Below are 22,618 nucleotides of genomic sequence, written 5' to 3'. Positions count from 1 at the left end.
GTACAGTAGATAGATAGAATAGATAGATAGATAGATAGATAGATAGATAGATAGATAGATAGATAGATAGACAGACAGACAGACAGACAGACAGACAGACAGACAGACAGACAGACAGACAGACAGACAGATAGATCGATAGATGGATAGATAGATAGCCATACAGACACATTGACACACATATATTGAACATATGGTTATAATTGGCTCCCTCAGTTTGCCTTTGACCACTAGTGCTCAGACACTCTTCTCCTGCTGCTTTCCTCGCAAATCGAAGTGAATCCATTTTCTGAGTAAAATAGGGGCTCCCCTCTTTTTTATTGGGAGCCATTGAGCCAGAGGCGCAACGAGGGCCAAATTTCGGGGGTGGGTGGGGGGAGGGTTACTTCAAATTTTTGGGGGGTGGGTTGACTCCTCCAGCAATATGCAGAGTGACTTAGGGCTGAAGAACAACAAGGCCTCGTTAACAAGTCAATGGTCTTTTAAAGACCTGTGTAGTACTCGGGTGCGGCTGCAAGAAGACGGGCGCCGGAGCAGCCAGCCTACAGCAGCACACAAAAACTGTCTGTGTGTATGCCTGGGAAGTTGACTGAGCCGGGCAGACACACACGACGGGGGGGGGCTTTAGCCCTTTGAGCCCAATGGGCGTTGCGCGCCTGCATAGAGCCATAGAGCGAGTGGTACTGAAAGCCCCACAAGCAAGGAGTATCCCCGTATTTTAAAGGCCTCCTATAGACCAGCACTACATCCACTGTTTTCATGTGTTCTATTTCAATAGAGTGTTTCTTTAACCCCTTCGCCGTGGGGCTAATTTCCCCGTGGCACGGGGGGAGGGGGGCCGCGCGTGGTGCTCATGACGAGCTTGGCTCGTCTTGCAGCACGGTGGCGCTGTGCTGATGACGTGCTGAGCTCGTCATGACCACGCCCATTCCAATGGAACGCCCAGCACAGCAGGGGAATTATCCCCGTGTGGGCGTTCCGTAACGGTCACGACGAGCTCAGCTTGTCATCAGCAAAGCGCCACCGTGCTGCTTGACGAGCTAAGTTCGTCATGGGCACCCAAGAGACTAAACAGAAGGACTGAGGTCGTGAAGATCAGACTCGGAGTAGTTAACTGAAGAGAGACCGCCATATAAGAGTATTTCCCAGCCTTCCACCACTGCCTCATAAACACCACAAACCATCCTGTCTGGATCACACTGCTTATCCTCTGCCCACACTTGATTACAGCTACCCGTGCCACTGTTCCAAAAACAAGAGACCTGGGGCCTCATTTATGAGGCTGTGCGTCACTTTTACGCCGCCGGTTCGTCACTTTTTGTGACGCACCAGTGGCGTAAAAAATGCGCCTTGTTGCGCTATATTTACAAAGTGACGCATCTAGGTAGATGCATCACTTTGTAAACCCCTGCGCCACATTATACCTGCGCCAGGTATAATGTATGCAAGGGGGGCGTATTGACGCAAGGAAGGGTCGTAGAAGTGACGCAGTGAAATCTATGAGATTTCACTGCGTCACTTTTAGGACGCCGTTGCGTGAAAATCTTGCGCCTGCCTCACAGCAAGCGTAAGACTGACGCAGGCCCTTTCACATGGGGCTTGCCCCATGTGAAAGGAAGCATTGCTGGAGCTGCGTCACTTTTGTGACACACTCCAGCAATGCGGCACTTTTGCGCTAACAGATACGTCAGAAATACTGACGTATCTGTAACTCCTTGCGACATGATGCGTCATACATTAAATATGATGCATCAGGAATGTCGCAAGGAGTGCGCACTGAGAAGTGACGCATCGCTGCTTTCACGCAGCGATGCGTCATTTCTCATAAATGAGGCCCCAGATGGCTAGAAGGGGCGTCTACCAGGTACCACCCAAGCCCTCCTATGAAGCAACATCTAGGGACCAGAGGAAGCAAGATGAGGGGCTCACACCTACCAACAACGATGCAAACACAGCCATGTAACACTGATGCTACGAGTGCCTAAATGTCATTTCTATGGTCAGTTCCGTTATCTGGGGACAGAGGAACTTCATCACTTATAAGCTCGACTGTCACCTGTGTCTGGAGACCGCCTGCATCCCAGAGGGGCCACTCTTCCTCTGCAGAGGGTCTCAGCCGCTCCCGGACACCCTTTCGTTGGCAACGAGCGGCTCTCTTTTCCCTTTTCCATCTCTTTTGTCGCCAGTCACCTACACGCTCATCCAATCTAATGGAAGGTCAGAGCATTGCATCAGCTCGAATACCTTCAAGGGCGAGAGTATTTTCTTGCATTCTCAACACCGTGCATCTATAACCCTGGATTTAAAAACTAGGCGAGAGGGCAAACGCCAAGCCAAACACAGGACTTGTTTTCTTTCCCGAGGCTTCTGTGAGGCTCTTAAATTCCTTTCTTTTGTTAAGAACAGAGACTAAGATCTCGGAATAAAAGGTCACATTAACTCTGACGCAGACAGGCTGCTGCCCCTGTTGCCTTTTAGAATCTTTTGCCTCGGCGGAAACAATTAAAACTCACAAGAACATCCAGAGCCATTTTTCTGCACTCCTGAAAGTATGAGTGCAGCTTGTGGGCCGGGTCCTGAGCCTGGCTTTTGTGCTTCGAAATCACGATATCAGCTGTCATCCCACGAATCCTTACACTTGTCCTGCAGCCGGAAAGAACTGACTTGTACATTGAAGCTCTCAGCTGATTTCAGCGCCTGTACTCGCCCCGCCATTTCTTCCTGGTCATAACCCTATTCATTTCGGGATAGTTCGACCTGCTCTAGGCGTCATGCTAGGAATGCTATAATGTTTAGTGAAATCTTCTCAGAGGACTGCTAAGTCTTTTCTACATTTTGAGGCATAATTCGCATGTCGGTCTAGTTCAACTGCAGACTCAGCCGTCTCCCGGCATCATTACGGTCATAATGGCCTTTGTACCTATTTTATCTCACTTGATTTTTGTGAAAATCGGAAAAAATAGAAGCCATTTTGCTACATTCATTTTAGGTGGAACCCATACATTTAGCACTCAACCAGGGTGCTCATCGTCCCTTGCTAATGTGTAAGCATTGAGGGAATAAATGTAAGGACCTCTCTTTGCTACTTTTATTTTGCCATTGTTTATTTTTGCTTTATTTTCCCATTCAGGGAGGCAAGAGGTTGCCCCCGCCCCTTAACTCCTGGACCCACACTCGTGTCACACCCTCCCTCTCGTAGTCACCCATTTTGAGATCGCGTGATGTTAGACAGCAGGCCAGGTCGTAGGCACCTATGCACAGCAGCATACAGACCGCGGGCCAGCCTTCTAAGCCTGAGGCCGGCCCCACCTTTGGGGAGGATACAGACCCCGGGGGACCTGCCATGTGCTTGGTCCTCAGAGCAGATCTCCTCACTCAAGCCTTCCAGGAGCCAAGGGCTTTCACTTGGACCTTTGACTCGGATACCACGGACTCTGCCTCTCATTTAATGCATGACACTTTGTTTATTCATAGAAATTATGACAGGGTAATATTTTATTTACCACATTAATCTGGCGCCCGACAGGGACATATCCCTTTCCCCACGCGCCGGTGACGTAGGTCCAGCCTTTGCCCCCTTCTACAGCCGTGACGGACTCCGAAGTGTACACGCAGCGGGACTTCCTGCTTACTCCCTCAGGCCCACGGAGGAGACGGACTGCGACCAGGCGTCCACACGAGGCGGTGTGGATCGCGGATCATCCCAACCAGAGCCCAACCCGTGAGAGAGCAAGGTCCGAGGTTCCGAAGGCCCACCTGTTCCGAGGCGCATGCGTGGTATCAAGTATCAAGTTTCCGAGGCCTTCAAGTTCTGCTTCCCGGTGAGTACCACTATGGGGAACGCATCAAGTTAAAGACGTGTCCGTTCACACGGACACGGTAAAGACGGGTCCACGGTAAAACGTGGGAACGGTAAAGACGGGTCCACGGTAAAACGTGGGCACGGTAAAGACGGGTCCACGGTAAAACGTGGGCACGGTAAAGACGGGTCCACGGTAAAACGTGGGCACGGTAAAGACGGGTCCACGGTAAACGTGGGCACGGTAGAGACGTGTCTCATTTTTGGGACCGGTATGGTTGTACTGTATTCCAGTGCATAAAGTTAACTGTTTTCAAGTATGTGTTTTATTCCATGTATCAGGTTAGACTGTATCTGTTTTAGTGTTTTAATGTTGTAGTGTGAATGATTGTTGATTGTTTCAGTCTATTCTATGTGTATTGTATTTCCATTGTGTTGGTTTCAACATGCCACTGTTTTCGAAATTACGTCAGATAGGGACCAGGAAAGGTATACTAGAAGAGTCAGTCAACATCCCGCCCAGAGACACACCTGGTCATTACATGTATAATAAGCACGGGCTAGACGCCATTTTGTTTTTAGACTTATGGGTAGATTACACGAAGGATTTGGAGGAGAAATATAGATGGCCTGTCTCGGGAACATGGGATTCTGAATGCATTATGAGAGTAGAGGAAGCGCTATGGAAAAAGAAATCAAGACCCTCTCAGAAAGATGCCATTGAGTTATGGCGCAAAGAGTCACATAGGAGAACAGAGAAAGAATTGAACAAAGCAGAGAGAACTAAACAAGCAGGGGAAAAAGCGAAAGAAAAGGAACTACGGGAGGAGGGGGAACGGGTCAAATTAGAACAGGTTGATAGAGAAAGAAATGCCGTCGTTACTGGTATTTACCCCGTCCTCTCAGAAGAACTAGCTAGAGTGACCACCTCAGAAACACCCAGTAGGTCGCGAACGCCACCACCTGTGCCATATAGAGTACGTAGAACAAAGCCGACAGCATCCGAGGCGTTCATTTCATCGTATCTAGACGAGCCCATACCAGATTACGCAAATACAGATTTCCCTCCGCCTCCAGCAGCGGATCAGCTCCAGCAACTCGTGAAAGACGATGTAGGGCCAGGGGCAGTAGGAGGGTTACCTACTGTAGATGTAGCAATTCCACATTGTATATATGATCCAGAACCAGGAAAGGGTCCAATGCTTGTGATTTCACTAAGACTGAGACAAGCTGTCGCATATTTGGAAAACCTACCAGACATGAAAGAGCACCTAGATAAAATGTACCGTTTCATTAGAACGGGGGAGGAACCCGATTGTATAGTACAAGCCATGCAACACAGAAAGGTAGGGGTTAAGAATTATATCCTACGTTTTATTATTAATTGCCTGATCAGGGAACAAGACGGAGGTGACGGAGATGTAAGATCTGGTTTGATAGAATGGAGTGACCACATAGATGCCGGTCGACATGATAAACAGGGACAGACAGAGAGCATGTACAAGAAAATACAAAAGGAAATATTGGCAATACACAGAACAGGGTCTGACGAGAAGAGTGAGTCATCAACGGAAGAGGTAGAAGACAAAATGAATTATGTAGGTAATGCACGACGGTTTGACAGGCCCAAGCGCCTCGACCACCGTAAACAGGGGTCAGCTATAAAAGAAAGATATTCCCTTGAAAATCTGTTCCAAGCTACTGAAAAAGCCCTGAAACAACGGATAGGGAGCGAGCGACTTCCCACCCCACACGAAATGGAGTTGGCCCGGTCAGCCACCCAGTGGGTGTCTAATTCTAATATATACAGCAGTGATATATTAGCCCAGACTTTCTTGAGCCTTCCACCGAACGAACAGCGTTTGGCTGGTATTTACATGGTTCAACATTTAATAACGTTGTATGAGAGTCATTATTCCGATCCCGGTCAATTGTATAAATTATTGGACGACTTGCTTCTAGACAGATGGACAGGCCTGGGTACTGAATTAATTAATGTCATCCTGGATCAACGACATAAATACATAAATTCTTTGACTACATGTATGCTTCCAACCTCACATCATGACAGAAATAACTTACACGTAGACAGACAGAACCCCCTACGAGAGGTACATCCCGTCAAAAATGCGGACAATGTGTTACAACGGGTGTATGTTTATGTTCCCTTGACGAAATTAGAAATTCTAGAGATGAAAAAGATGTTGCCCTGCCATGATAAAGACCCAGGGGGGTTTCACCGAGAATTAAAAGACATCCTCCGCATAGGAGATTATACGTACTCTGACATTCTGAAGCTACTGAAAGTACTGTTGCCTGCAGCTTTTTACGAAAAGCTTAAGGAAAAAGACTGGGAGGTAGGCGAGAAAAAGTTAAGTTGGGCTGCACTGGAAACAGAAGACAAAGGCAGGCTCCCAGGAATTGGTCTTGGGGACAAAGCTAAGGAACTGCCTGAACTCCTGATACAGGTTTTACCAAGACTATTGATTACGAAAAAGGAAGATTGGGATGCTATTTCAGCCTGTAAACAGAAACAAGATGAGGACACGAGTGATTTCTATTCTAGATTTGAGAAATGCTTTACTATTAATAGTGGCCTTAACCCAGGTAGCGAATCATATCCACATCTTTTCGTGAGCAAATTAGTAGAGAATTCCTTACCCCAGATCAAGAATAGAGTACTGAAGGTTGAGAGTACTTGGCAAGCAAACAGCCCTTCACAAATGTTACAGATGCTACAATATCACCAGAACAGGATTAGAGAAGAGCAGGATCAGGAAAAGAGACGCATGAAAGAAACAAAAATGAAGGTGCTGGTTGCCCAAACGGTACCGGCAAATACGAACAAGATTAACATGACACATGTCAAGGGGAACTGTAATTATTGCAAACAGCCAGGTCACTATGTAAAGGAATGTACAGTTCTAAAACACAATATAGCTACAGGCAAGACAAAAGAACGACAATACACTCCTAGACAAAATAGCACCCAACAGAACACACAGCAGACAGTAGCGAGTTTTCCACCTCCACCACCGCCAGTTCATGCCACACCACAAATGTATCAGTACACACAGTCAGACTATCCAGAATATCAACAGTTCTCATGAAACAGCCTTGAGAGGGTAGTTGGCTTGCCCCTTATTGAAGTTCCTGTAGATCAAGAGGGTCCGTACGTACATAGTCGTGTACTAGGTCAGGACCGAAAGTTTCTGATTGACACAGGGGCGAGCAGAACTACCATCAGTCATGACGAGGTACCAGGGGCACCTCTCTCGGGCTCACGGAATGTTTCCCTGGGATTTTCAGGAAAGCCTATTGTTAATGAAGTATCAAAGCCAGTCTCCCTCGGGGTTGGTCCACTGTCACGTACCACAGACTTGCTACTTACTAAATCATGTCCAGAAAACTTACTTGGTAGGAAGACATTAAAAGATCTTGGAGCAGTTATCTGTTGTTCTCCAGAAGGAGTACGACTGTTCTTACGGGATTTTAAGGGACATTATGTGCTGACTGATTTTTACCACAGACTCCAGAATGTGCCACAGCTCCTATGGGCACAAGGACCGGCTGACGTAGGTTACATGGACATAACACCACACCATGTCACTCTCAAAGCAGGAGTAGTATTACCACGTATTAGACAATACAAGTTACCACCTGATGCCGAAATAGCCTTATTGAAAATAGTTGACAAGCTCATTTCACGAGGAGTAGTGGTAGAGACCGACTCGAATGTATGTAACTCACCTGTCATTCCTGTCCTAAAGCGATCTGACCCTAGTGTACTACCAGTGTACCGACTAGTTGTTGACCTACGAGAATTGAATAAATGTGTAGTACCACAATATCCAGTGGTTCCAGACATTTCTTCATTACTGACTGCCATTGATTCTGAGGCCACGTTCTTCACTGTCATAGACTTGAAGAATGCTTTCTTTAGTGTTCCCATTCATCCAGATAGCCAATACCTTTTTGGATTTAGTTTAAAAGGGCGTAGCTTTGTATTTACAAGAGCTCCACAAGGTTTTACAGAAAGCCCTAGCATTTACAGTCAAGCATTGAAAAGACAGCTGGATAGTATTAGCATGCCTACCAACACTGCACTACTCCAGTACGTAGACGACATCCTAATTACAGCACGATCAGAACCAGACTGCGAAAATGCATCACTGACAGTTTTACACTTTCTGGCAGACAAGGGGCACAAAGTGTCCCCTTCAAAGTTACAGTTCTGTGAACAGCAAGTGGTGTACCTTGGACACTTGCTGTCCAAGGATGGTAGGCGGCTAACACAAGAACGTATACAGCTCATTTCTAACCTTTCACAGCCGAAGACACAAAAGGAAGTACGGGCCTTCATTGGCCTCACTTCATACTGTAGGCAATGGATTCCCCAGTATGCCTATCTAGCCAAACCACTCATACAATTGACAACACAGGAGGCAGCGTCTCCGACTGTCCTCCCATGGACACAAGAACATACCTTGGCATTTGAGGAATTAAAAAGAGCATTATGTCAAGCGCCAGTTCTAGCGACTCCTAGTTACAATAAACCTTTTATGCTTTTCGTAACTGAACGGGATGGAACAGCGTTATCTGTCCTCACACAAGATCAAGCAGGAAAACACAAGCCTTGTGCTTATTTTTCTAGTACACTAGACCCCGTGGCCCAGGCTCTGCCCGCGTGCCTGAAATCGGTTGCAGCAACAGCCCTAGCCATAAGACAAAGTGACTCGATAGTGCTGGGACACCCCCTGACAGTACAGGTACCACATGCAGTGGAAGTTCTCTTAAACAGGACACAGACACAACATTTGACTATAGCGAGACTGACAGGATATGAACTGACATTATTTCAACCACACATAGAGATCAGACGATGTAACATTCTGAACCCTGCTACACTTTTGCCCTCAAGTACAGTAAATGCACCACCACATGACTGTGTGGAAATAATGAATATAGTGACGAAACCAAGACAAGACCTGACAGATATTGCACTTCCAGACCCTGACCTAACACTCTATGTAGACGGATCATGCATGAGAACGAGTGCAGGAGAGTTAGTAGCAGCATATGCCGTGACCACTGCTACTGAAGTCATAGAGACACAAAGAATAGACACACTGTCAGCACAAGCAGCAGAGCTCATCGCTCTGACACAAGCCTGCATAAGAGCTAAGCACTTAAGAGTGAACATTTATACAGATTCACAATATGCTTTTGGCGTAGTTCATGATTTCGGAGTACTGTGGAGGGAGAGAGGTTTCTTGACCTCTCATGGAGCCAAGATTCAGCACGGCCCGCTTATTCAAGCCCTGTTGGAAGCAATACATTTACCTACAGCCATAGCTATCCTGAAATGCAAAGCTCACACCAAAGTTACAGACACCATTTCCCAGGGTAATGACCTGGCAGACCGAACTGCTAAACTTACAGCCCAGACACCAATAGACACGACAAGGACAGAGGTACCATTACTGACAAAAAGTATGACAGTCAGGGATCCTTCTCAAGATGTACTCGACATACAGACACATGCCACTACAGATGAAATAAAGAAATGGACTGAACAAGGAGGGGTCCAGACTGACCAAGGTTGGATGACTAAAGGAAAAGGTACATGGTTTCTTCCAGATTCCATGGTACAAGTAATCATAAACACAACACATAGTCCAGCACACTTGGGAGAGAAGGCAATGATAGACAGCTTACAGAATATCTGGTTTAACAAGCACCTGCGCGCAGCAGCGAAACAGAAAGTACGAACATGTATGATCTGTTGCCAGTTCAATCCAGGTAAAGGCATCCCGGTGGAACAAGGCGGATTTCATCCTCCTGACCACCCTTTTGAGGTCCTCCAGATGGATTATATCCAAATGGACAGATGTAGAGGTTACAAGTATGTCTTGGTAGTTGTGTGTGCACTATCTAGATGGACAGAAGCGTATCCAGTTCCAGATTATACTGCTGTGACAACCGCCAGGCAATTGGTGCGCGAATTCTTCCCCAGATATGGATTGCCCCGTGTCATCTACTCAGACAATGGCCAGCCATTTTCCTCTGAATTAATGAAACAAGTGTCTCTTCTGTTAGGATATAATTGGAAGTTCCATTGTGTACGACAGCCTGAAGCAGCAGGCCTTGTAGAAAGACATAATCAGACAATCAAGACGAAACTAGCAAAGATCTGTGCAGAAAAAGGCGTGGATTGGATGATAGCCTTGCCGGTTGCCCTCTTTTACATGCGTATGGTAGCTCATTCCAGAACAGGCCTATCCCCGTATGAAGTAGTTTTCGGTAGACCGCCAAATATGTGGGGTACGCCTATGCCCAAGAAAATAACTGATGTTGACAGTAACATGCTGACAGATTACCTGGCTTCCTTGATGTCTGCACTACTCTCTTGTCGTTCACAGGTTGCTGCCGCCTTCCCTGACAACACCCAGGTCAAGGAACACGCCATAGTCCCTGGGGATTTCGTGTTTGTCCGGAATTTTGATCGATCAAGCCCCCTTGAGCCACGTTGGAAGACGCCGAAGTTGGTGTTACTGACCACGAGGACTGCGATTAAAGTAGAGGGAAGAAAGGGATGGCTTCACGCTCATCACTGCAAGAGATACTTTGGACAATCTGGTACTTTTGAAAAGAATAAAGACATTAAAGACTTTGCGCCGCTTGCGCCGCCTTTGCTAGAAAAGACTCCACAGCAAGAGTATAGGTCTAAGTTACGATCTAGTAAGTCAGACGAAGTTTAATTGTTTAAGTCCACTAGGTGGTGAATCGGTTAGACTAGATTTCTGACATGTATAAGATCGCATACGACAATAGTAAGAAGAGCAAAATGAAAGAAAAATATTGCAAGCTATTACATAGTAGATGTATAGTTTCTTTGATTATTCTATTTTTCCTGTGCATTGTTATAATCTGTGTTAGTTTAATACTACATGTTTTCTTTCCTCCTCTTGCCTCACATATGCACTCTTCCCTTAACAACACCGTAGAGCATACATTCAGTGAACTGCCACTCCATGAACTGTCATATCGACTTGCCCTGCGTAACAATACTTTCATTCGAATGTTACACCGTTCTCATCAGACCAGCAATGCGACTGATTGCTGGGTATGTGGCCAACTGCCACCTTATCAAGAGACGAAGGGAGTTCTGCCCTTCTTCCCTTTACCGTTCTCCCACAATGGTTCGTGCGGAGCATGGTTTGCCTTAATGACCTCACTAGACAGAAAGTCCATAGTTTACCAAGATGAATGGATATATGGAAACCTGAATAAAGTAATGAATGAAGCATGTTTTCCAGACCAAGACGGATTTCCCCAAAGGAAGGGAACCGATCTAGAAAATGAAGAGTACGAGCAAGGAAATGCATCTGTTAGTTTTGTAATGCTGAACGCTCAGCCCATGCAAAATATAGGTCCACCATTTATTTCAGTCCTACCGGTAAAAGGTGATTTATGTGTTAGCAAGAAAGGTTCAGTACATATGGGACACAGCGAGTGTAAAGCTGTAGTAGAGTTTAACGATAAAGGACAGTCTTCATTCAAAACATCACGCCATACCTATTTCATTTGCGGTCAGACAGCCTATGTACAACTGCCCCTAGACTGGGGTGGGACAAGTTATATAGCGTTCCTGCTGCCACCCGTCTTTCTAGCCCCATCCCATTATCATCGAGATTCATGACTAGAGCATGTTAGACAAAGGAGAGACACTGATTCCTCAGAGATAGATCAGACTGAAACAGCTTGGGAGCAATATACAGATTTCAACAAAGGATTCTTTTTCTTCATAGGTCCCGTCCAAAACAGTAAACTGATACGCAGGTTAACAAGAACTCTGGAAGCAGTAGTGAATGTGACTGCCTCTGCTCTGGCGAATTTGACCCAGGAGCAGTCTGCCATGAGACTTGTTGTTCTTCAGAACCACCTTGTACCCAGGCACATGGACTTGGTCCAGTTGGCTCTGGGGTGTAATATCGGCTTGGGGATGGAAAGTGTTGTCGTTCCTAGGAATGATACTGCTTATGATATTCGGCTGCTGTCTCTGTCTGCAGTGTGGCCCGGCCATTTGCGGCCTGTGTGCGACTGCCTGTGTACCACATCCACGTGTACAAAGGATCAAAGATGAACAAATGATGCTGTATGATCAACTATACGGTCTCATGAATATAGATGTGTCCTGAAGGGTAAAGTAGGGGACAAGGAGGGAATGAGGAAGATGGAATTTTACATGACCAATATGTCCCCTGCGTGTACCCTATGTTTAATGTATGTGCATGTCATACATGCATTTTCCCTTAAGTGGCCTGAATCACAAGGCCTCTGCATTTACGTCCTGCATTAGGATGCCAGTCTTCAAGTCTCCCATGTAAGAAATATTAAGTTAGCATTTAAGGCCCATGTATTTGCATTGTGCACTTTTAAATAAGTCACGATGAACCCGTTTTGTGGTTCAGCCTGAGCCTGTTTCTGAATTAGGGCTCCAGGTCTCCAGACACTCTGAGAGCTGCAGTTACGTATCCCTGACCTCGCATACCTCTGGCTCAGCCGAAAGAGACCCAGCACGGAGTGCCAAGACAGTGTTTTGCAAAATAGTTATCTGCTTGTTGTACAGAATCACATTCCTGCCCAGTGAAGAAGGTAAACAGAACCCGTCTGCAGAGAAAGGGCCTAGCCTTTCTGTCTCCGTTTAAGTAAATTACAGAGCTTGCATCCGGGGAAAGCCCACGTTCCCCATGCAATGAACGAAGAAATATATGCCCTCTCTGGCTCTTAGTGATGAGCGACCTTTGCTTCAGATAATACATCCCCGGACTCAAGATATCAGATAATACCAGACGTGCTGGTCGCCCTGACACTAAAGGCCTCTCTACTAGACTGAATGTCAGCTTTCCCCCCAGTCACACGTCAGTTGCACGTCATGATCAAGTTGCACGCACAAGTAGGGCAAAGTTCCAAGCCTGCCATGCAACCCCCCTCCATGTATCCACCCACCTATGACTCACCTATGACTCATCAAGTGTACACCCTCATGCACGCCCACATGCTCTTATCTTCTTTTCTCTCTTGCTCTGCCTCGAGCGCTCCTCCTATGTACAAGATTGCACGTATAAATATGTAATCAGAAAATAATGTTTAGAAGACCCTTCCTGAACCTTAGAGGTGATGGAACAGATTCTCCCTTAACTCGAGTTATTGGAATAAAGCCCTTTGACTCGGATACCACGGACTCTGCCTCTCATTTAATGCATGACACTTTGTTTATTCATAGAAATTATGACAGGGTAATATTTTATTTACCACAGTACTCGCCCCACCATTTCTTCCTGGTCATAACCCTATTCATTTCGGGATAGTTCGACCTGCTCTAGGCGTCATGCTAGGAATGCTATAATGTTTAGTGAAATCTTCTCAGAGGACTGCTAAGTCTTTTCTACATTTTGAGGCATAATCCGCATGTCGGTCTAGTTCAACTGCAGACTCAGCCGTCTCCCGGCATCATTACGGTCATAATGGCCCTTGTACCTATTTTATCTCACTTGATTTTTGTGAAAATCGGAAAAAATAGAAGCCATTTTGCTACATTCATTTTAGGTGGAACCCATACATTTAGCACTCAACCAGGGTGCTCATCGTCCCTTGCTAATGTGTAAGCATTGAGGGAATAAATGTAAGGACCTCTCTTTGCTACTTTTATTTTGCCATTGTTTATTTTTGCTTTATTTTCCCATTCAGGGAGGCAAGAGGTTGCCCCCGCCCCTTAACTCCTGGACCCACACTCGTGTCACACCCTCCCTCTCGTAGTCACCCATTTTGAGATCGCGTGATGTTAGACAGCAGGCCAGGTCGTAGGCACCTATGCACAGCAGCATAGAGACCGCGGGCCAGCCTTCTAAGCCTGAGGCCGGCCCCACCTTTGGGGAGGATACAGACCCCGGGGGACCTGCCATGTGCTTGGTCCTCAGAGCAGATCTCCTCACTCAAGCCTTCCAGGAGCCAAGGGCTTTCACTTGGACCTTGGCATGGTCAGCTTGATTATCCTCCTGTGGAGAAGGGGTCCTCCGACAGAAGCTCATGGTGTCTTCCATAGAGCTCGAGTATTTGCTCCACTCAATCCCGATCTCCACCACTTTGAAAACCGCAACCATCTCAGTGCCACAAATATTTAGTTCATTGTCATTCATGCATCTTTTTTGTTTCTTTTGTGACCTGGCTCCTGGAGCTTAGCAGTGACACATCTTCTCAGGTCCTTGGACAAGCCACATCCCAAACCTACTTTTAAATGTAGTTTTCTTCTGCCTTAGGCTTTTTTTAAACGTTGTCAAATTTCTGGAAGTTCACTTTGTAAATTTTAAATGTGTTGATGAAAGAAATTCAGAGGAAATGGCTTTGTAGATTTAAATATCCTACTTGAAACCTCAGAATTCAACCCTCCATTTTTTTTTTCATAGCCAGGATATTCGGTTTCCTTTTGGCCTCTCTTCCCAACACCAGTCTTCTTCAAGGCACATTTACTGATCTGTCACAGCCGTCAACGTCCCTAAATAATCATCTTCTTTAGTAGGAGGAAACCCCAACTTTATTACACTTTGTTCATTTGTTTTTCATGCTGTCAATATCTACCGAGAGCAACAGGCTATGCAGCATGCGCCATATTTTTTTGGAGTAGTTTCTAATTTCTGTGCATGTTTTTGTGAATGTGTATGTGTGTGGGTGTGTGTGAGAAAGACAGAGAGAGTTGTATTTTTCATGGGCCCCAGGGGATACTAGCAATGTGCGCCATCATTATCTGAGTTTTCTCGCCTGCTCCTTGATATGTGCCCTGACAGCTTGCCAGCCTCCCACAGACTGCCAGCTTTAGTTGTCACTCAGCAGCAGGGCTCTCACACCTGATAACTGGTATTTGCACAGCTCCTCTACCTAGTCTGTGGGGAAAAAAGGCAAAAAGTATCGGGAAAGCCAATAGGTCTCCACTTTGGACATACTATCTTTGCAGTACTCTCTGGCAATTCTGAATAGCATCATTCAAAATAATCCTGTCTGCAAATGCTGATTAGTAAAAGCAAACAAAGCAGCAATGACACACCCACTGTTGGTCGTTGTGTAATTGTCTGGACACGCCCATGTGTCACTATATATGTGAGCACACACGGAATAAGGCAGGTACCATTTTCTTTATTGTTCATAGACTGATTTGAGATGGCAGTCAATAAGAATAATAGAAACTGTCAGTGCGTTAAAGGTCGTTTGTATGGGCTGGCACCAATTAGATGCTATGCCTCCCAAACACATTTAGAGGATTTGGCGTTATGTCGCGAGCTGTCAACCTTGCAACTAGGGAACCAAGTTTGAGTCTCGGCGTATGCTCAACATCTTGTGATTCTGGGCAAATCACTAAATCACTAAATCTCCCCGGTGGCATAAAAAAAGTATTGTCACCTTGTGGTAATATATTAAAACAAAAAAGAGGGAGCAAAGGAGTTTGAGGGATGCAGTGAGGAGTGGGTGGTGGGCACGAGGGAGAGAGCAACATGGAGGCGCTAGAGAGGCTTATAAAGTAGACAGTACAATGGAATTGGGCGTGAAGCACACGAGGGAGATTACCACACGGAGTGTCCAGGCAGGGAAGATTTACACGGGAGAGAGTGCAAGCAACTACGAGGGAGAGAGCAAACACAGAGTGCAGAGAAAGGGGAGAAAATACAAGAGGGATCATGTTGGAAAACACATGCACTAGGAGAGAGTGCTTAACCAAAAACGAAGCAAAGTTGTTTCCAAAAAGTGAGCAGCGGAAAGACACGCATAAGTCCGTAAAGAGAAAAGTTGCTGTTCTCCAGGTGAGTGCCATACACAAGATGGATAAGGAAAGTCATTTAGTAAAAAGCTATCAAATGAGTGGCAATAAAGCGAACCAGTAGTAAGAAGTGGGCAGTATGTAAGTCCCTGTAAATTCCTGGCAAGATGGCAATGGGTCTTTTGCAAAGAGACAGCTTGTGCTGTATGGTAGACTCAACCTTAAAAACACTACTGCACATTGAATACCACAGGAATAGTGAGTTTATTGGCACCTGGACCGACTAGAGGTGGGACAGTCAGGAAGTCTTTTACTCAAAATAAAAATTGAAACCTGATTCATTAGTCAACAACCTGCATCTGAAAAATCACAATGCATTCATTGCAGTATTAGGACTTGCTTTGGCATCAATAAACCATAAACACCAGTATTCTGGTTGACATACTATTTTATGATTCATTTGTTTTCTATTTCGTAAGAAAATATGTTTTTAGTATAAAAACGGTTCAAATAAAAAACATTAAATGCTGAGGCATTTGAGGAATGCTTTCTGCTATCTACTAAATGATTTCTAAAATACACTCCGGCCAGAGGACTTTGTTCTGCCTCTTCAGTGTGCTTATCAATTTTCAGCTTTCTTAAAGTTTGTCAAGGTGTTCAGACCTTTGCCTTTCAATCTATCACTGTCTGCAACACACTGCAAAAACAACAGCAAAGTCCAAAGAACGTAGCTATTTCTTTACTTGCTGCACCTCTGTAAGAATTGAGGTGCTGGTTGAGGGCTGTGAACCCCTACTCAAGCAGAAACTATAATCCTTGTCAGAGTGTAGTTGCAAGCAAACCCTGTATTAACCTGTGCTTAACGCCCTGGTAGCTTGGCACAGAGCAGTGAGACTTACTTTTAGAGGCAATGTGAAAAGTATTTGTGCTACAAACAGTAACCCAGTCAAAACATACCACAAAAGAATCCCACACCTTTCAGAAAAATAGAGTTACTTTTAATAAATAAAACAATTTAAAAAAAGATACAATCAGTAGAACCAGGGATGTGCAGGTTTAAAGATTTCAATTAAAATCGGGTCAAAAGGCACAAAGCACCAATTATGGATATCTGGTTGTGCCGTACTGTTACCAGGTCACAAATTCAGGCTAACTGCAATGGAGCGTGGGCCGGCAACATGGACCTAGTTATATCCACTGAATGAGAGTACCATAAGTCCTAGTTGCAGAGCGTTGCCAGGTCTCGCACCCAAGTTGCAACGCAAAGCCAAGGCGATGCATAAGTTCTGAAGTGTTGCAGAGCTGCCATGCATAGTCCTGCATCGTCTTCAAGGATACCGTTGATGAGGCTAGTGAGCCGTAGTCTGGCATTAAGGATGCTACAAGCAGTCCAGGCGATGTGTCGGCTCCAAGGACCTGAAAGGCTGCGATGGAAGGACCTGCGTAGTCGTTATGGCTGCCATTGACAAGAGATTTGCGGTGCACAGGCCTGTGTCAGGAAAGCTACCCACAGGTTGCAGTTCTGATGTGGGCTTCGAGGTCAATGGGGAGTCCTTTGCATTAGGAGAATACTCACAGCAAAGGTGATTTGTCCGTTCTGCTCAGGTACACTCCGCACAGAAGAGGAGATGAGTAGGTTCTGCTGGGTCTACAGATAGGCTAGCAGAGCAGCTTCTGGTTCGTTTCCAATGGGATGAAAATTGGGGTAGCATCACTTAGCAGGGTAGGACTCACGGATGACAGAGTCCAGGTACTTGGTTTAACGTTGTTGGATCCTACTGTCCCTAAGGTTCTAGTCAGGAGGAGAGCCAATTAGCTCTTAGAGTCGCTCTGGGGTCTTTTGTTCAACAGATGCAGGTCGAGTCCTTCTTACCCATGCACGAGGGCAACAGGTCAGCACAGCAGGGCAGCAGTTCCTTGAGAGCAACAATCTAGCAGAGTGTAGTCCTTTCAGAAGCACCACATCCCTTGTTCCTGGCAGAGTATCCACAAGTCAAGAAGTGCTCTGAAGAGGTGGTGTTTGAGGTCCAATATTTGTACCTGGTGCCCTTCCTCTGGAAAGTGGTAGTAGCTTCTAGAAATTCTCTTTGAATGTACAAGCTTTCTCCCTTCCTTGCCCTGGCTCCAGACTAAAAGACTAACAGGGGGTATGCTGCCCTTTGTGTGAAGATAGGACACAACCTATTAAAGTTTAAGAAGGACTGTGCCCAGCTCAGCCCTCCCATCCTGCCAATAATCGCCTTAGCACACCTAAGTTCTCTAATGTGTGTGGTTGTCTAGGAGGAATACGCAAAGCCCAACTGTCAGCTACACAGAGACATGTGACACAGAGACAGGCCACAGGCACTAAATAGCTAGGGCAGAAAATGCCAACTTTCTAAAAGTGGAATTTTTAAAACTGTAATTTAAAATCCGCTTTTACCATTAGATAGGATTCTTCATTAGAATTCCAAAGACACCAAACGTATCTGGTTACCTGTTCCCATTTGTAAGTTACAGGTATTGAAATCAATTGAAATAGAATGCCTCCAATGATATCCTATGGGAGAGGTAGGCCTTCAATTAGGGAAAAAGGAATTTAAGAGTTTTACACAACCAGGACGTGCAGCACTAAAAAGTACATGTCCAATGTTTTAAATACAGTGCACCCTGCCCTCTGTACTATCAAGGGCCTACTATAGTACTATTTTAAAAATTAAGGCTTGGGTCTAGAGAAACGTTTCTAGTGCCAGGTCGATATGGCATTTTAAAATGCACACACAGACTGCTGTGACAGACCTGTATCATGTTTAAAGGTTACTTAAGTGGGCAGCACAAACAGTGCTGCAGGCCCACAAGTAGCATTTTTACAGGCCCTGGGCCCATGTAGTAACACTTTACTAGGGACTTACAAGTAAATTAAATATGCCTACTGGGGATAAGGCAATGTTACCTAAGGAGTGAGCACATGCACTTTGGTACTGGTTAGCAGTAGCTAAATGAGCAAAGGCAAAAGGTCAGCAAAAAACGAGATCTGCAAGAAAATTGGGGAAAGACAACTCTAAGGCTGACAGATGAAACAACCTTGAGCTGTATATCTGTCAACATTAGCGCCTATAGACTTTCAGGTTATAGTGCGCTCAGCAAATCAAAACGCCCAATACAAATACTTAATTCCGAGTCAGAGATAATCTGCCATATTGTTTACAAATTGCACTGGGTACTTTGACCCAGAGTCACACAACTCAAGGGTTCAAAGATGGCAAATAAATCAAAATGTTAGATTATACAACATTAATATTATTCATGAGTAAAGCTACATAACATTACCCAAGCAGAAAACGATATGTTGGGAGGTTTAGTGACCTAACTTGAGCATCAGCAGCCGACTGAAATTCAAGTAAGGGAGTGAGAAATAATTAACTCAGACAGGGACGTTTTTCAATGAATATACACCTTGCATTTGCGTGACGTTATAATGATTACCTTGCAAAAACGTTACCTGCAGGTAAAATATTTTGAAAACAAGCATTTTGCAGAATATGTGTCCCATAAAAACCAAGAGTCTGTTTCAGAAACATTTTTGCAGTCGCAAAATTAGTGACATTAGGCCAGATGTGTAAAACTTGTTTGCAGTCACAAATAGGCAGATTCACGTAATCAGTCGGGTTGTGTACATAAAAAAGCATTTTGGTATGGATAAATTCCAAATTGTGATTCGGTAACACGCTTTGCAGCAGTGGCGCGTCACCAACCTGCTGCAAAGCAGTAAAAAAAGAACAAATTTGTAATGATCATAACTGGAGGTTATTATGTTTGTATTTCTTGCAGCTGTGCAGCTTTTCTAGGCGGTCAGGGCTGCTGTGCTCCCAGAGCAGGGGAGGAGTTTATGCCCACTCCTTAATCAATCAATCAATCAATCAGAGTACTTGTAAAGCGCGCTACTTACCCGTGAGGGTCTCAAGGCGCTGAGGGGAGGGGGTGCCGCTACTGCTCGAAGAGCCAGGTCTTGAGGAGTCTTCTGAAGGCGAGTAGGTCTTGGGTCTGCTGGAGGTGGGTAGGGAGGGTGTACCAGGTCTTTGCGGCGAGGTAGGAGAAGGATCTGCCGCCGGAGGTTGTTCGTTGGATGCGGGGGACAGCGGCGAGAGCGAGGCTGGCGTAGCGGTGTGGCGGGTGGGGGTGTAGAAGCTGAGTCTGCTGTTAAGGTATGCTGGTCCGGCGTTGTGGAGTGCTTTGTGTGCGTGGGTGAGGAGCTTGAAGGTGATCCTCTTGTCGACGGGGAGCTAGTGTAGGTCTCTAAGGTGGGGGGTGATGTGGCTGCGGTGGGGTACGTTGACGATCAGTCGGGCAGAGGCGTTTTGGATGCGTTGTAGTCGTCATAGGTGTTTGGCTGGGATACCTGCGTAGAGTGTGTTGCCGTAGTCCAGTCTCCTGTGTGTGTCACCGTTCTTCTTGTTATGGTTGGGATCCACTTGTAGATCCTGCAGAGGGTGTTGTAGCAGGAGGAGGAGACGGCGGCCAACCTGTTTATACATGGAGAGGGAAGAGTCGAGGATGAATCCCAGGTTGCGTGCATGGTCGGTGGATGTCGGTGCTGTTCCCAGTGTGGTCGGCCACCAGGAGTCGTCCCAGGCTGATGGGGTGAGTCCGAGGATAAGTACCTCCGTCTTGTCCGAGTTCAGCTTCAGACGGCTTAGTGCACCTGATTGTATGGACGGCCCTCTTGGGCCAGTCAGACAGTCATGTGCACTACGCATGTACTCCATGGTGTCCCAGTACCCTGACTGAGCGCCATACCACAGCACTCACACAAATCACAATGCTGCATTGCAGCATTATGATTGGCTTAGGGGAGGGTGCCAGGCGGCTCCCTGTTCCAGCCCCGGAGAGGAGAGACCGAGACGGCAGGGGAAGGAGCAGCAAGAAGGTACTTTTGTTTTACAATCCCCTTCCCCCGCGTGCTACTCGCGATCCATGATACTGTGAAAAAATATTTAGATCATAAAAATATAAATTAAAAAACAAATTTCTTTGATGACAGTCCAAATGGTTTAATTCGTACAAGTTGAAAAACGTCCTTACTTGAACCTCCATACAAATGTTAAGAGGGGAGCAAAGTTTGATATGGTACGGTACATCTAATCAACCCTTTTACACTTCCACAGTTATTTCAAAATACACAGTCCATCATTCTTGGCCCTGGTACTGTCGACGTGTTTCGGTCTGAATTGCTTAGAGGTCTCCGCAGGATGTGGGCTGGGATCAGAGTTTCTCTTACTCCGTGGAAGACCAATCTTTTACTGGATGCACAAAAGTATGAAATACTTGTAATCATTAGCAAACTGCTCTGTGGCATACTGGTAATCTGAAATACTATTGTCAGGGGAATGCAGGAGAAAACTCTAATTATTTATTGCGCCCTGGTTCCGGTTGCATATGCAGTCCTTCTCATTCATAAATAGAAGAGAGGGTGCTGAATTTCACACACCCATACTTAACACCAGGGCCAACTTAACAGCATATAGGCTCCCAGGCAAAGCAGTGTACTGGGCCCTGCCTACACAACCACTCACAGGAATAAAATGTTTAACAGGAAATTAGTGTTAAACTCTGATCTACATGGGGCCCCTATGCTTGTGGGGTCCCCCGGGCAACTGTCCAGCATGCCCATGCGTTAAGACAATACTTTTCACTTTGATCCAAGGTTAAGCAATACTTGCATACAACTGTCTGAGGCATAGTTTCCCTTCTATGAATGGAAAAAAAAACTGGACTCTACTGGTTCAGATAGTTTTTTGCTCTCCACTTAACAGAGTGGTATTTGTTGCTCTCATGTTCCAAAATGTTGTCAAGTCAGGATGGTAAGGATGAGGTATGAAAGTTTCTCAAGATAAAGAAAACGACACTCGTCCGTGATTACTGTAGACGCAAGAGATGAATTATAGAGATACTGGAAGAATGGCCAATAGTGGAAAGAGAGTTGGGCAAAATGTTTGCATCCATAGGGAATCATGAATGAATTATGTTGGCTATAGTTAGAGTGAAGGGAACTGTAAGAAAAAAAGCAATTAGCCTGTCAAAAAAAACATTCAGGTTAAGAATGTAATAATGGGGATGTTGTTGCCAATGAATCAACATTGAATGTTTTTTATTGTCTTCAAAAGAAAGCAGAGCGGGAATTAGAGAGAACACTTTGTCTCACTGCCACATCGTGACTCTTGGCTCACTGTTCTGCCTTGCCTGCAATCTCCTCGTGCGAGGCTGTGAGAACCTTTCCTGCACTGCGAGGGAGGCTGCTGTATCAGGGGCTGGGACTGCGAGACCCAGGTTGCAGCGCAGGATCTTGGAGCGCACCTGGAGTCTCTTCCCGCCCCTGCTTCGTTCTGCTTGACCGCCTGACCTGATTGGCTGTCCGCTGCTTCAACTTCTCGCAGCCCCCGCTCCGCGGGTGCCGCTCGTTGTCTCACTGCCACATCGTGACTCTTGGCTCACAGTTCTGCCTTGCCTGCAATCTCCTCGTGCGAGGCTGTGAGAACCTTTCCTGCACTGCGAAGGAGGCTGCTGTATCAGGGGCTGGGACTGCGAGACCCAGGTTGCAGCGCAGGATCTTGGAGCGCATGTGGAGTCTCTTCCCGCCCACTGCTCCGCCTATAAAGTCCCTCACCAGACGGTAAAGATAAAGAAAACGACACTCGTCCGTGATTACTGTAGACGCAAGAGATGAATTATAGAGATACTGGAAGAATGGCCAATAGTGGAAAGAGAGTTGGGTAAAATGTTTGCATCCATAGGGAATCATGAATGAATTATGTTGGCTATAGTTAGAGTGAAGGGAACTGTAAGAAAAAAAGCAATTAGCCTGTCAAAAAAAACATTCAGGTTAAGAATGTAATAATGGGGATGTTGTTGCCAATGAATCAACATTGAATGTTTTTTATTGTCTTCAAAAGAAAGCAGAGCGGGAATTAGAGAGAACACTTTGTCTCACTGCCACATCGTGACTCTTGGCTCACTGTTCTGCCTTGCCT

The 22,618-nt window shown here is 45.8% G+C and overlaps 1 protein-coding gene across 1 annotated transcript in view; it reads right to left on the bottom strand.

The window, feature by feature from the left end:
- Positions 1-22,618, bottom strand: part of SHANK2 (SH3 and multiple ankyrin repeat domains 2) — a 3,078,421-nt gene that overhangs the window by 2,756,164 nt on the left and 299,639 nt on the right. The window lies entirely within an intron of this gene.

The sequence above is a fragment of the Lissotriton helveticus genome, chromosome 3_2, assembly GCF_964261635.1.
Source record: "Lissotriton helveticus chromosome 3_2, aLisHel1.1, whole genome shotgun sequence".
NCBI classification, from domain to species: Eukaryota; Metazoa; Chordata; class Amphibia; order Caudata; family Salamandridae; genus Lissotriton; species Lissotriton helveticus.
Note: the sequence above shows the minus strand (reverse complement) of the source record. Positions and strands in the feature narration are given on the sequence as shown.